The sequence below is a fragment of the Dermacentor silvarum genome, chromosome 3 (genome assembly GCF_013339745.2).
Source record: "Dermacentor silvarum isolate Dsil-2018 chromosome 3, BIME_Dsil_1.4, whole genome shotgun sequence".
NCBI lineage: Eukaryota > Metazoa > Arthropoda > Arachnida > Ixodida > Ixodidae > Dermacentor > Dermacentor silvarum.
In genome coordinates, this window is record NC_051156.1 from 81,446,393 (window position 1) to 81,459,626 (window position 13,234).

General features: G+C 47.8%; 1 long non-coding RNA gene across 1 annotated transcript in view; it reads right to left on the reverse strand.

Moving 5' to 3' along the window:
• Positions 1–10,545, reverse strand: part of LOC125943855 (uncharacterized) — a 37,849-nt gene extending 27,304 nt beyond the window's left edge. Inside the window, exon 1 of the long non-coding RNA XR_007465945.1 lies at positions 10,468–10,545. This is a non-coding gene — a long non-coding RNA (uncharacterized LOC125943855). The remainder of the gene's footprint in view (positions 1–10,467) is intronic.
• Between the last annotated feature and the right edge of the window lie 2,689 nt (positions 10,546–13,234).

Consider the following 13,234-nt stretch of genomic DNA (forward strand, 5'->3'; position numbering starts at 1 on the left):
CCACATTTGCCTGGCGCGCCACGCATACGGCGAGTTTGAAGCATGACACAAGGTATCTTCAGGCACTTCTGTGCACGCTAACTGCGACCCACTTCATTACAGCAAACACAAAAACACAAGATCAAGCAAACGCATCGTGCCACCCCGGACATACGACCGCTATCACAGAACACGGAGGAAAAACAACAGCGCCGCCTGCATGCTTGTGAGCCTGTTGTGGCCTCTGTGATGCCAAATATATTGTCATGAGCAATGGGAAAGACAAAGACGTTGTAGTGGGGCTGGGTCAGAGTCTCTCTTGTCGGACTGAAACCTGCTGGAACCTGTGCGCTCTGTGCAGTCTTGACTTGACAAGTGCTAGCCGCTTACTGGTAATTAAATACTCCCCGTAACATCTTTTTCGTGGAGGTTACGGGCTCTATTCCTTCCGGCCCTGGATCTTCGGAGCGGACGCCACGTTTCTCCGGCCTCCATGGCCGAAGACAGTACGCAGCCATCGCAGCCCGCGCCCGCGGCGCCGAAAACCGTGGTCCTTTCGCAGCTCCTCGACCCCGGCACGTTTTGCGACACGGACAACAAAGACGTCGACGATTGGCTCCTATTGTACGAGCGCGTCAGCAAGCACCACAGGTGGGATGACACTCTCATGCTTGCCAACGTCATTTTCTACCTACGGGGCACGGCTCGGGTGTGGTTTAACACGCACGAAGAAGAAATTACAAGTTGGGACCTATGCAAGGAGAAGATGCGCGCATTGTTTGGCCGATAGGCCGCTCGCCAAATGACAGCCCGGCCCGAGCTGGCGGTCAGAGCTCAGACGTCCACGGAGTCGTATGTCGCATACATCCAAGACGTACTAACCTTGTGCCGTGCCATTGACAAAGACATGCCAGAGACAGACAAGGTTGGCCACGTTTTGAAAGGCGTAGCTGACGATTCCTTCAACATCCTCATGTGTAAGCACTGCACCACGGTTGACTCCATCACAGAATGCGGGCGGTTTGAACAAGCAAAAAGCAGGCGGATTACTCCGCGCTTTAACAGACTCCTGAATACAGCTGCGACCTCCTTGTGCGATGATCCCGTGACGCCCCCTCCGTTCTCGCCGCCTAACTTGGCCAGGATTGTTCGCCAGGAGCTCGAAGCCATGGCTCCAGCCGCTTATCAGGCACCTGCTCACGACCATTTGGCGACAATATCTCTCATTCAGGTCGCCGTACGTCAGGAGGTTGCAAATATGGGCGTCCTATTTCCACAAGCCCCCAGTTACGCCCCTCCGCCCATGTGCGCTTCCGGTCCTCCCACTGAACACCACACCGCCCCAATTGTTGCTGCTGCCGCTTCCGCTCCCCGGTTCCCACCCCGCTACCGCAACGCTTTTGAGTGGAGGAGGCCTGACGATCGACCAATCTGTTTTTCTTGCTCTCGCGTCGGCCACATTTCACGTCACTGCCGCAATCGTCGGAATTACGGACCCAGTTTCCCCGGTGAGCGCCGCCAAGATCGTGCTACAGCACATCTTTTCTCTACGACCAACTCCCGGCCCGTGATTCTCACCCTATTTCTTCGCGCTATCAATCGACCTATGCCGACATTGCCGTACAAGGACACTGGTCCAGCCGATCGCCGTCCCCTCAGAGTCGCCAGTCGCGTTCCCCTCAGCGCTGTCGCTCTCCTCCTCCGGCTTCCTCTGGACACCACCCGGGAAACTAGCCAGTGCAGCTCCGGGAGGTGAGGCTGCATTGACGACAAGGACCGCTAAACCTCTATTGACCCCTACTTCAAGATGCAATTTGCTCGGTGTTCTCGTCGACGGCGTGCCCATTACAGCTCTCATTGATAATGGCGCCCACTTATCTGTTATGAGTTCTAAGCTCCGACGCCGCCTACGCAAAGTGCTGACACCTGCCGTCTCTCCTACTGTGCGAGTAGCTGATGGCACCCGAACACCTGTTCTTGGTATGTGCACTGCCCGCGTTACTGTTGCCGGCCACCACACTTCAGTTCTCTTCGCTGTTCTCGACGCTTGCCCACATGATGTCATTCTTGGTATTGACTTCTTGAGTGCCCACTCTGCCCTCATCGATTGTTCTTCTGGCACTTTGCGGCTCGAACTGCCATTGTGTCCTGATGACGCCGCATCAAGCAACACTCGTCTGCGTTCCCTGGAGTTTCTACGACTACCCGCGCAGGCTGCTACCTACGTCCTTATGTCACCGTTACACCAGTCCCTGATGGTGAATATGTGGTCGCTCCCCTCATAGATTTGATCCTCTCGCGCAACATCGCACTTCCTCATACCGTAGTGCTCATTGCCAGCAACAGAACGTTGCTTCCAGTCCTCAACTTTTCTACTTCGACCAATGTGCTTCCTCAAGGAATTTCACTAGCCAAACTGTCCCCTTTGGAAGAATGTATTGTTGCTGCATTCGCTGCTGACGCTAAGACCGCGACGCAACCTGCCATACCGGCGCCTACCCAGGCACTCCTGGACAACATATCTCCTGACCTTTTACCTTCCCAAAATGAAGCACTCCGTGGTGTCCTATTTTCGTACCTTGACGTATTTGATGTTTCGAACAGTCCACTAGGCCGTACAAATGTCGTGGCCCATCGCATCCACACTGGAGACGCCAGCCCCCTTCACAAGCACCCTTACCGAGTATCTCACTCTGAGCGCCAAGTCATCCAAAAGGAGGTAGCGAAAATGCTTGATAAAGATGTTGTAGAGCCTTCCTCTAGCCCTTGGGCATCCCCTGTAGTGCTTGTGAAAAAGGACAACAGCTGGCGGTTTTGCGTCGATTATCGCCATCTCAATCAGGTAACGAAAAAGGATGTGCATCCTCTCCCACGAATCGATGATGCACTCGACTGCCTCCATGGTGCCAAATATTTCTCGTCGCTAGATCTCCGCTCGGGATACTGGTAAATTGCCGTCGATGACCGCGACCGCGAGAAGACCGCATTCGTCACACCCGACGGCCTCTACCAATTTAAGGTTATGCCTTTTGGGTTGTGTAATGGTCCTGCAACTTTTGAACGCATGATGGACTACTCTTCTACGCGCTCTGAAATGGTCAACCTGTCTTTGTTATCTGGACGACGTCATCGTTTTCTCGCCCTGCTTTGACAGCCACCTCCCTCGTCTGTCGGCCATTCTCGACATCTTTCACCGGGCTGGCCTCCAGCTCAATTCATCTAAGTGTACCTTCGGGCGCCGCCAGATCAAATTACTTGGACACCTAGTCGACGCTACTGGTGTCCAACTGGACCCTGACAAGGTCCGTGCCGTCCGCGAGTTCCCGGTTCCACGGTCCACGCAAGAAGTATGCAGCTTTCTTGGACTCTGCTCCTACTTTCGCCGCTTTGTCCTCAACTTCGCGGACATTTCTCGACCCCTCATGGACCTGCTCAAAAAGGATGCGGCCTTTTCTTGGGGCGCGGACCAAGCGTCTTCCTTTGCGTCGTTGATTTCTTCCCTCACTACACCACCTGTGCTGGCTCATTTTGACCCGGCTGCTGGAACAGAACTTCGCACCGACGCAAGTGGCCATGGCATTGGTGGTATCCTCGCCCAAACACAGAACGGCGCCAACCGTGTGATAGCGTATGCTAGTCGTCTTCTGTCACAGTCGGAGAAGAATTACACCATTACTTAGCGGGAGTGTTTAACTCTCGTCTGGGCTGTCGCGAAATTCCGTCCGTACCTATATGGACGGCCGTTCGTGGTCATAACAGACCATCATGCACTCTGCTGGCTCTCAACACTTAAAGACCCCACAGGGAGGCTCGGCCGTTGGGCATTACGATTACAGGAGTACACGTTCTCGCTAGTGTACAAATCTGGCAAGTTAAACAATGACGCCGACTGCCTCTCCCGCTATCCCGTTGAACCATCCGACTCCACTGAAACGGACCCCGACACCTATGTCTTGGGGATAACAGACTTCACCCATGTGGCCGACGAACAACGTAGAGATACATCGTTACTCTCTCTTATTGACCATCTCCCATCCGGCACCCTCGTCCCTTCCATCAACATGTTCTTACTTCGGGATAACGTTATTTACCGCCGCACCATGCACCCCGATGGCGCAGAATTCCTGCTCGTTGTCCCGCATCATCTGCGCAGGGATGTCCTCATCCAGTTTCATGACGCCCCAACTTCCAAGCACTTAGGCGTCTCCTGAACTTATGATCGCATACGACGACGTTTTTTCTGGAAGGGCCTTTATCGGTCCGTTCGCCGCTACGTAACATCTTGTGACCTGTGTCAGCGTCGCAAGAAACCTGCAACGCTACCTGCTGGTCTCCTTCAGCCAATTGACGTTCCAGCCGAGCCGTTTTATCGAGTGGGCGTGGACTTGCTGGGTCCCTTTCCAATTTCCACGAAAGGCGTCAAATGGATTGCAGTCGCTACGGATTATACCACTCGATTTGCAATTACTCGAGCGTTGCCAACCAGCTGCGCCACAGGAGTAGCCGACTTCCTACTCTACGACGTCATCCTCCAACATGGTGCTCCATGTCACCTACTCACAGAACGCGGTCGCTGCTTCACGTCTCGTGTGGTTGACAATGTACTCCGATCATGTGCTACTCATCACAACTTCACGACCTCATATCACCCGCAAACCAATGGACTCACTGAACGCTTAAACCGTACACTGACCGACATGATTTCCATGTACGTTTCCGATGACCACCACGATTGGTACGTTGCGCTCGCGTTCCTCACATTTGCATATAACTCATCGCGTCATGAAACTGCCGGCTACTCACCCTTCTATCTTCTCTTTGGACGCCATCACTTACTACCCTTCGACACCTTGCTCCCTTCTGATCAGGCCTCCACGTCTACGACTTCCTATCCGCAAGATGCCATCACGCGTGCGCTCGTCGCGCGCACAGTAGCCCGCGCTCGGCTCTTGTCATCGCAGACCGCACAAAAGGCCATCTACGATCGTCGACACCGGGATACTGATTTTCCACCGGGCTCTCTCGTCCTTCTCTGGCTCCCATCTCGTCGTGTCGGCCTCTGTGAAAAGTTAATGTCGCGGTACGTCGGACCCTACCGCGTGGTGCGCCAGGTGACTTCTGTCACCTATGAGATATCTCCCATGGCATCTACCTCATCGACTGCCGCACCACGAAGTGACATCGTACATGTTCCCCGCCTCAAACTTTACAACTGTGATAATCCATTTTGACCACAACAAGCACCGGGACGGTGCTTCATCGGCCGGGGATAATGTCACGAGCAATGGGAAAAAGACAGACGTTATAGTGGGGCTGGGTCAGAGTCTCTCTTGTCGGACTGAAACCTGCTGGAAGTTGTGCGCTCTGTGCATTCTTGACTTGACAAGCGCTAGCCGCTTACTGTGAGTTAAATACTCCCCGTAACAATATTAACCGGTACACTCACAGGCTAAAATTTTGTGCCCGGTTACACCCAACTACGTATAGATGTTGCGAGACAAAATAATCATAGAACAATCTATATTTCACGCTATAGTTCTGCGCAGAAAGAAATTCTATCACTTATTTTTACCTTTGAATTGCTTCCGCCGTCTGCAGCCAGCAAAAGCATGGTCTTCGAGATCAGCTAACGTTATCCTTATCAAGCCGTCGCTGTGGCATGATTTCAACGGTTTGGGCTGTCTCGAAGCTGTCTCGAAGCCAATCCATGAGATTTCGCGATGCTGCCTACTTTTCCTACGCCACCACTTCGTTTTAAATAACTTTCTCATGTCGTCAACATGAATTGTAGCCTCAGGAATTGTTGACACGATATCGGAGGTACACATGTGCTGTGTGCGATGTTTCCGTGCGCGTTGTGACTGTTTCAGTCGGAAAGGATCAAATCTATACGAGGGTTGATAGCTCGTGTGGCGCAGATTACACCCGTATCGTCCGCATTTCATTTCGTGTCGGTGTGTTCAATGTGAGCGGGTTGCGCTCCTGTCGTCCGTGGCTTCTGTGTTTATCGGGCGGCTCGCGAAGATTCCTCCTAAAAAAACATGTCTCTGCAGCGTGCATGTGTCCTATGTGGTCTGTGGCAGAAACGTTCGGTGGTGTACGATGTGTTTGTAGCCGTATTGGTGGCTTAGTCATTTGCTCTAGTGCCGTTTCTATGATGTAAGCCATACGTGAACTGAAAAAAATGCGCTGTTTTTCATATCGACAAGTAGATATGATCTGTGTGTATCCACTGTGCAGTGTGGATGTGTTCGTTATTTTTATGCAGCTGGTATCATGGGGCTTGTGCCTTTCATGATGGCGACTGCCTAATGTTTCCACTTATAGGGGCATCTGGCGTGCAAGCAGTCGCAAGGTCTAGTGCATTTGGTGCGGAAGAAGGGAATACTTTTATGCGTAACTTTGTCTACTATAGGTAAACCGTTGCAACAATTAGCATTTTCGTCATGTGAATGCTTGTGTCATTTAATTAATATAATTTGTAGCAGTTCTTATCTGTGGAGAAGCACAATACACATAATTTAACATGGTATTTCTTAGAAAATATTAATTACTGCATAACCACTATACATCTCCATACCTCACTGTATGATAAAGATGAGTTTTGAGTTGAGAATGAAAATATCTTATAATTGCATGAACGCACACATGCGAAATGCTACAGCAGCCTGGCATCACATTAATGTCAATATTTGTGACATCCGGCCACGTTTCGGGAACGTGCTGTTTTGTAACGTTGCTTCATTGATAGCATTTACACGGTAAATTGATGTTTACATGCAACGTTGACACAACGTGGGTGTCGGGATGTTGCTGTGACATTTATTTGTGACATCACTTGAACGTACAGCTGGCAACGTACGTTCAACGTTGAGGTTGGCTGTTTAACGTTGCCTGACATTTGTTATGATCAAGCAACGTTTACACAACGTTCTGTGTTACTTGGGTCAGTGAATGGTGTAGGACGTTAGTGGAGACCAGAAAAATGAAAATCGGCGGTGTATCCGTCATTTAGAGATGATTGGGGATTTTGATACGATTGCCAATAATTTTATGATTGCTGCGTAACTGTTTATTACGTGTTTCATATATGAAAACTGAAAACTTGAAAAGAGGGCGTGTCTGGTGACCCAATTAGGTTTCAAAAAGGTTCGTTGAAGAGCGCCAAATACCATGGACCCAAGTTGGCGGGAAAGAGGTTAGGTGCTGACATACATGCACACATGCATACGTACATAATGCATACATACATACATACATACATACATGCACACACACACATACATGCACACACACACATACATGCATACATACATAGACACAAAGCGCAAACTTGGTGATATGCCCAAAGAAGGCTAATCACATAATTATTTGCAAGTGCACGAACGAGCGTCTACTAAACTCGCGATGGTATCTGACATCATATTTTTCCTGAAAATTTGCCTTTGATCAAAATTTATTGAGAAGTTGTTTCACGACAGCCAAACTTTCCCTTGAGTTAGATGAAGGTGCAACATTTTATTTTGCGACCACCATAACAGTCCCTATTAGAACATATCACAGATCAAATTTGATACTTCTCTCGAGTCATGAGACATTCCTCCCGCCTTTGCAATTTTCGGCTTATTTCACCAATATTGTTACAGCGCCAGGCCATCTCCGTTACTTCTTGAAGCGTCCTCAGGCATTTAAGACGACGTACATAATCCCTAAACATAAGGCACATACACGAAAGAACATAACCCTTTAACTGATCAGCTCTTCTACGTGCCATCATTTTTTGGAATGATCTTCCCGGTATGATCGCATCTATCTGCAACCATCCCATCTTCAGCTGCGCAAATATCTTCAAACACATCAAGACAACAATAAGGCTTACTTGTGTACCATATTGTGTTTCTATGCTATTGCGCTGTTCTTGGGCTGTTTGTGTACAATCACTGATAATGATAATATTGTGTACCTCCAATGATAATATTGTGTGAGGAAAACATGGTTGCGCTAACAGGAAAAGAAAGACTTGGAAAGAAAAGTAGGAAAGGATAGGTCGGGCACTGAAACGTCTGTTTCACCGCGCGAGCTATCCTTTTCTACTTTTCCAGTAGAAACCAATTTGTTTGCCTGTTAGCGCAAACATGCTTTCCTCAGATGTCAACCAACTTGCCCAGCAAAATGTTCTACTTATAATATTGTGTGCCTAGTACTTATGTCTTTTAGACCTAGCTCTCTTTTTGCCCTGTGCATCTCGCATTTTCTTATACTATCCTTGTACGTCCCCCTTACTCAACGCTTCAGACCCTGTAAGGTATCCTAAATAAATAGATAAACTTGCATAGATTGTCATTTTAATCAATGTCCCCATTTTCTCTTGGATGCACGAAATCGTATGTGAATGTATACGTTGGGAATGTATATCTGAATTTGATTGGTGCTTCTGTTTGACATATGAATTCAGTAAATTGCAAAATGATCGCTAAGAGCCGTATAATTTGCACCACAGTGTATTAAGTTGCAGAGTTTGCTTAGCATGAGGTGCCTATTATGCTTGTATCGCCTTGAAACAGTCGTTTATTTTACTTTTTAATATTAATATTTAGGTTATTTACAGAATACTGCAGGCTAACACGTGGCCCAGGCAGGCGTGGATATTTTTATTGATTGTTGATAAGAAATACAAAAATTCGAAGAAGAAAAATAACACGCTGCTACAATAAAAGGAACTATGTATGCACAATGCAAGGTATTTCGTAAGGTGTAATAACTTTTTTTTCGTGGGAAAAACAAGAACGAAGAAGAATTTTCTGTACCAGTAATGTAGTCTTACCAAGCCTAACGCAGCGAACTGACGCAGCGCTGACTAATGCATGACACCCCTGGACACCCTGCACCACCGTTGAGTGCATATGTCGTCTCCATGTCAACATACTGCATTCATGAATGGCAGATTCTTGTTTCGCTTAAAAAGGCCCTTTCCAAACGTTATCGTAAATTTTGAAAGCGACGATCGTTTTCTGCCTTCTCCCACACCGAAGCCGAGCAACCGCGTCATATTTACGACATGAGCCGCTCCTCCATGATATTCTTTGTTTCCGGCGGCACTATTCCGCGTTCTATCTCGGATGGTTTCTGAAGTGGTAGGCCATATTTGGTAGCGTTTCAGGCAATGCGTCTCACTTAAACGTGGTCAGACAAGGGACATTCGTTCTCCTGCAGGATAGGGTCTCAATTGAGTAGAAGGGCACTATGGCTTTCATTTAAAATTACAGCTTTTTTCGCACCACGAAGCCGTTTGATTCTTTGTTGACACAATCGTCAGCGTGTTATATACGCACCGCGCTTGTTTCGGATGCCCGATTCTGCGGAGAGGCTCTTTATGAAATGATAACTATTTCTGAAATGGCCCAGTGATGTAGCGTCTTCTATCATCCTCAGCATAACAGAGAACATCCGCAGTACTTCGCTCGATGCGAAAATAGGTTTCAATGAAGTATATGCAAGTATGTTGGTTTCATAAGAAATTTAAAACAAGCACTAACACTGGTACTGATCCTGCATACACAATGATTGAATTAGTCATGAGTTTACCGTCCGAAAGCGAAACTTAGGATGTAGGAGACGCAGTGGTGGAGTGGCCCATGTGTACCTATGCGAGTCTGAATCTAAGAACACGAGCGTCTTTGAGTTACGTGCCCGCCTAAATGCGGCCGCATGGTCGGGAGAGGGCTCGCGACCTTGTGCTCAGCATCGCAACGCGACAGCTACCCAACTGCCGGGCCAGTATACATACGTAATAGAACACCCATTATAGAGGCTGTCTAGGAAAAAGATTGCACATATTGCGCTTATTAATTGGGAAGATGTGATGTCTAAATGATTTCCTCGTGATTTCTTTACAAAAGATTCAAACATATTGCAATAACTTGAGGTAGTACTTAGTTTACTTTCCATAATTACTTTATGAATTATCTTTACCTGGGCGAATGATTTTGTGGAATGGATGACTTCAAGCCCGTCATCCAAGGAGCCCGTAATCGATTCCTGAGATACGCAATGCTTACTCTGCCAAATACTGCACTAGCATACGTTTTCATCAATTTCGCCAAGAAAGGTGGAACTAAACTGTGGAAGAGCATTTTGTCACTCCCTTATTATCGCTCATGGTTGACGGGCAGGTTACCCTTAACTGTCCGAGCAGGATACAAGCGAGATTGTGTTTTGATTAGCACGCGTGCATATTGTTACGGGGAGATGTCAAAAAGGGTTTATATCCAATATTTACTAGTGACAGCGAGGGACACCGCAACAACAAAAATGGTGGGTCGGGATACAGCTCGTTCTCTTTCACGTCTGCTTTGCCACTTCTATTTCGTCCGCAGGATAGGTGCATAGCTCATAACATAGCCCCCCCCCCCCCCTGGTGGCCAAAGCACTGACTCGGTTAAGCACTGATGCGGTTAAGTTAAATAACAAAGGAAAGAATCTTCTCACCCATTTTACAAACAACGATGTATAGACGGTAGGAGGCTGTCGCTTTTCTCCCTGTTTTTGTGTAGTTGCCGGCACTGCGCAAACAAAAGTTACACAAAAATTCTCTTACGCGATGCAGATAATCAACACATTTCCTAGGTATACTTGAATGTGGCGCGAAATACATTTCGTGAAAAGGGGACAGAAAAGAGGAGACAGGGAAGCGCCAAACTACCAAGTGTTTAATGACCGCGTCAGAACATAGGGAAATAAGTTTAACTTCCGCGCGTGCGCAGAGAGCCAAGGTGTGACATAAAGCAACATGTTCATGATAACATTTTTTCAAGAAAGCACATTTCTGCCGAATACAATGTAATAGATGTATCGCTTACACAATCCGACTCTTTCTTTTTAATAAAGAAAGTTTCCAACAACTCTCCGGAAGTCTTGTCCGCACTTTTGCCCAGAATCGATACTTGCTTAAAGCGTGGTTCACAAGGACAGGCCGTACAGTGCGCATGAAGGAGCACATTGTCCCACTTACCAAGAATATTAGCATGCTCCTTCAGTCGGTCATTGATGCAACGTTCCGTTTTTCCAATTAATATAGCACATACCATAGTCTAGGGGTATCTCTGACTACCATTTCAATAATGTGCCTTACAGGATTGGGATTCTGCTTCTGGCAACCCCGCAGCCCATCACGTCTGATACGAGGGCACAATTGAGCCAACTGCAGTAAAACAATCTGCGGCTCTGCAGAGGCTCAGATTGTTTTAAATGAGTGCGAACATGGTGACATTTAACAAATAATAAATTGCTTTGCCTAGATCAAGACGACCAATTATTATGCTGCGTAAGTCAAGATATGTTTATTCAACGAGAGGAAGCTATTGTGCGCGAGATCACCTTCTTAATGTATTGATCCAAGAACTGACGCATATAGGGGTAATTGTGGTTCTCCTACAGTGCATTCCGTAGCAAGTCTCCATTTCACTCGACTTGACTTGACTTTCAATTTATTTAAATACACATACAACACAATTTCAGCATGCCAAAGACATGTGGCTACAGAACTTGTATTTTTCTTTCTCCCAGCACACTGTAATTAGTGTTTGCATCCATAATATTAAAACTGGAACAAATATTCGACAACTTCGAGTAGTAAACTCCTGAATGAAATCTAATAATTAATACAATTTGATTCGTATTTAAAATATCGGGTATACAACGTCCTTATGATTTTATCAATGCCATGTAGATTTTTTTGTTGTGACAAAGGTGGCCGATAGTGAAGGATGCCAAAAAACATTGGTGTGGCTTAGCTTTCGTTAACCCTGGTTGATTACGAAATCTTCACTGCCCTGGCTAGGCCCATTGTCGATCTGTTTCCGAGGTGTGGTTTCGCAATGATATACAGACATGTTTGAAATAAATACAGTGTTTATTCATTATTTTATATGCCTATGAAGACACTGCGGTTAACAGTAAAGTAGTGAGACTTGGTTGCAACTCGAAGACGGGCCCAACTTTACTCGGGAAACGACGACAATGTCTCCATTCAGGGCTCCGTAAAGGCCTAAATATAGTTCGAGGTAGCGTGAACGCGCTCACAGGTTATGTCACATTGGCGAGAACAACAACGGCTATAGTTCGACCGATGGTTCGACGTACTGGCGCCGCCAACGTAATCGGACGCGCGACCAATGCGCTCCGAACGCGCCCGGCGTCTAATGACGCTCGCCCGCGTGCCGATAGCGTCGGACTATAAACGCGCCTTAATGCTCTCTTGTGGTTTGACCTCTAGCTCTCAAGGTGAAAACTGTTGAGTCGCTGACGGCTGCCCGAGGTAGCGTAATGGAGATTTCGCTTCAAAAGTAACGATGCATTCGAATGAGAATGTCAGTAATTTAATGAATGTCACTTGAGCGTACAGACTTTCGCTTTGATCCTCTTTGGCGTATGCTAAAGTGGCTGTCAATGTTTTGTCTCGCACTTTAATATTAAGTTTGAGAATATTGTCACGGGGATTCACAAGTACACTGGAAAGACAATATATACAGGCTGCTGCTATCAGAGAATGTTGTTGTTGTTGTTGCCTCAAAACATGCCTCGTAATCAGAGAATGGCTGCGAGAAGAGGAAGAAGACGGGACATGCTTCGTGAGATGCTGTCAGCCATCAGGGAATGGCTGACAGCATCTCACGAAGCATGTCCCGTCTTCTTCCTCTTCTCGTAGCACAGCGGTCCTTTAATGGCAGGCTCATACGCAATGCCTCGTAACATCACCCCCGGCGGACTGAGCGCCGTCACGGCGCCTTCTAAAATGAGTCAGCACTGCTGGTGTAGTCGGGTTTTAGCCGCGACACATGGACAGCATCAGCAGCAGACGCAAAAGAAGAAGATGGGCGATCTCGGAGCGGGGTGATGAGGTAGTCAACATCGTTGAGCTTGCGGAGAACCTTGTAGGGTCCTGTGTAGCGAGGGAGGAGCTTCTCGCACAGGCCTTGGCGTCGAGACGGCGTCCAGAGTAGGACCAGAGATTCAGGAGGGTACTCTACTTCGTGGTGCCGGCTATCATAGCGCTCTTTTTGGGAGGCCTGCGACGCACACAGCCTAGTGTGAGCAACCTGGCGAGCCATTCTGTCTCGGGAGAGGACGTCCTGAGCATATGCGGTTGGTACGGATGGATCAGCAGGAAGGAGCGTCTCGAAGGGCAACGCAGGGTTGCGGCCGTACATGAGAAAGAACGGCGAATAGCCGGCAGTGTCATGTCGGGACGAGTTGT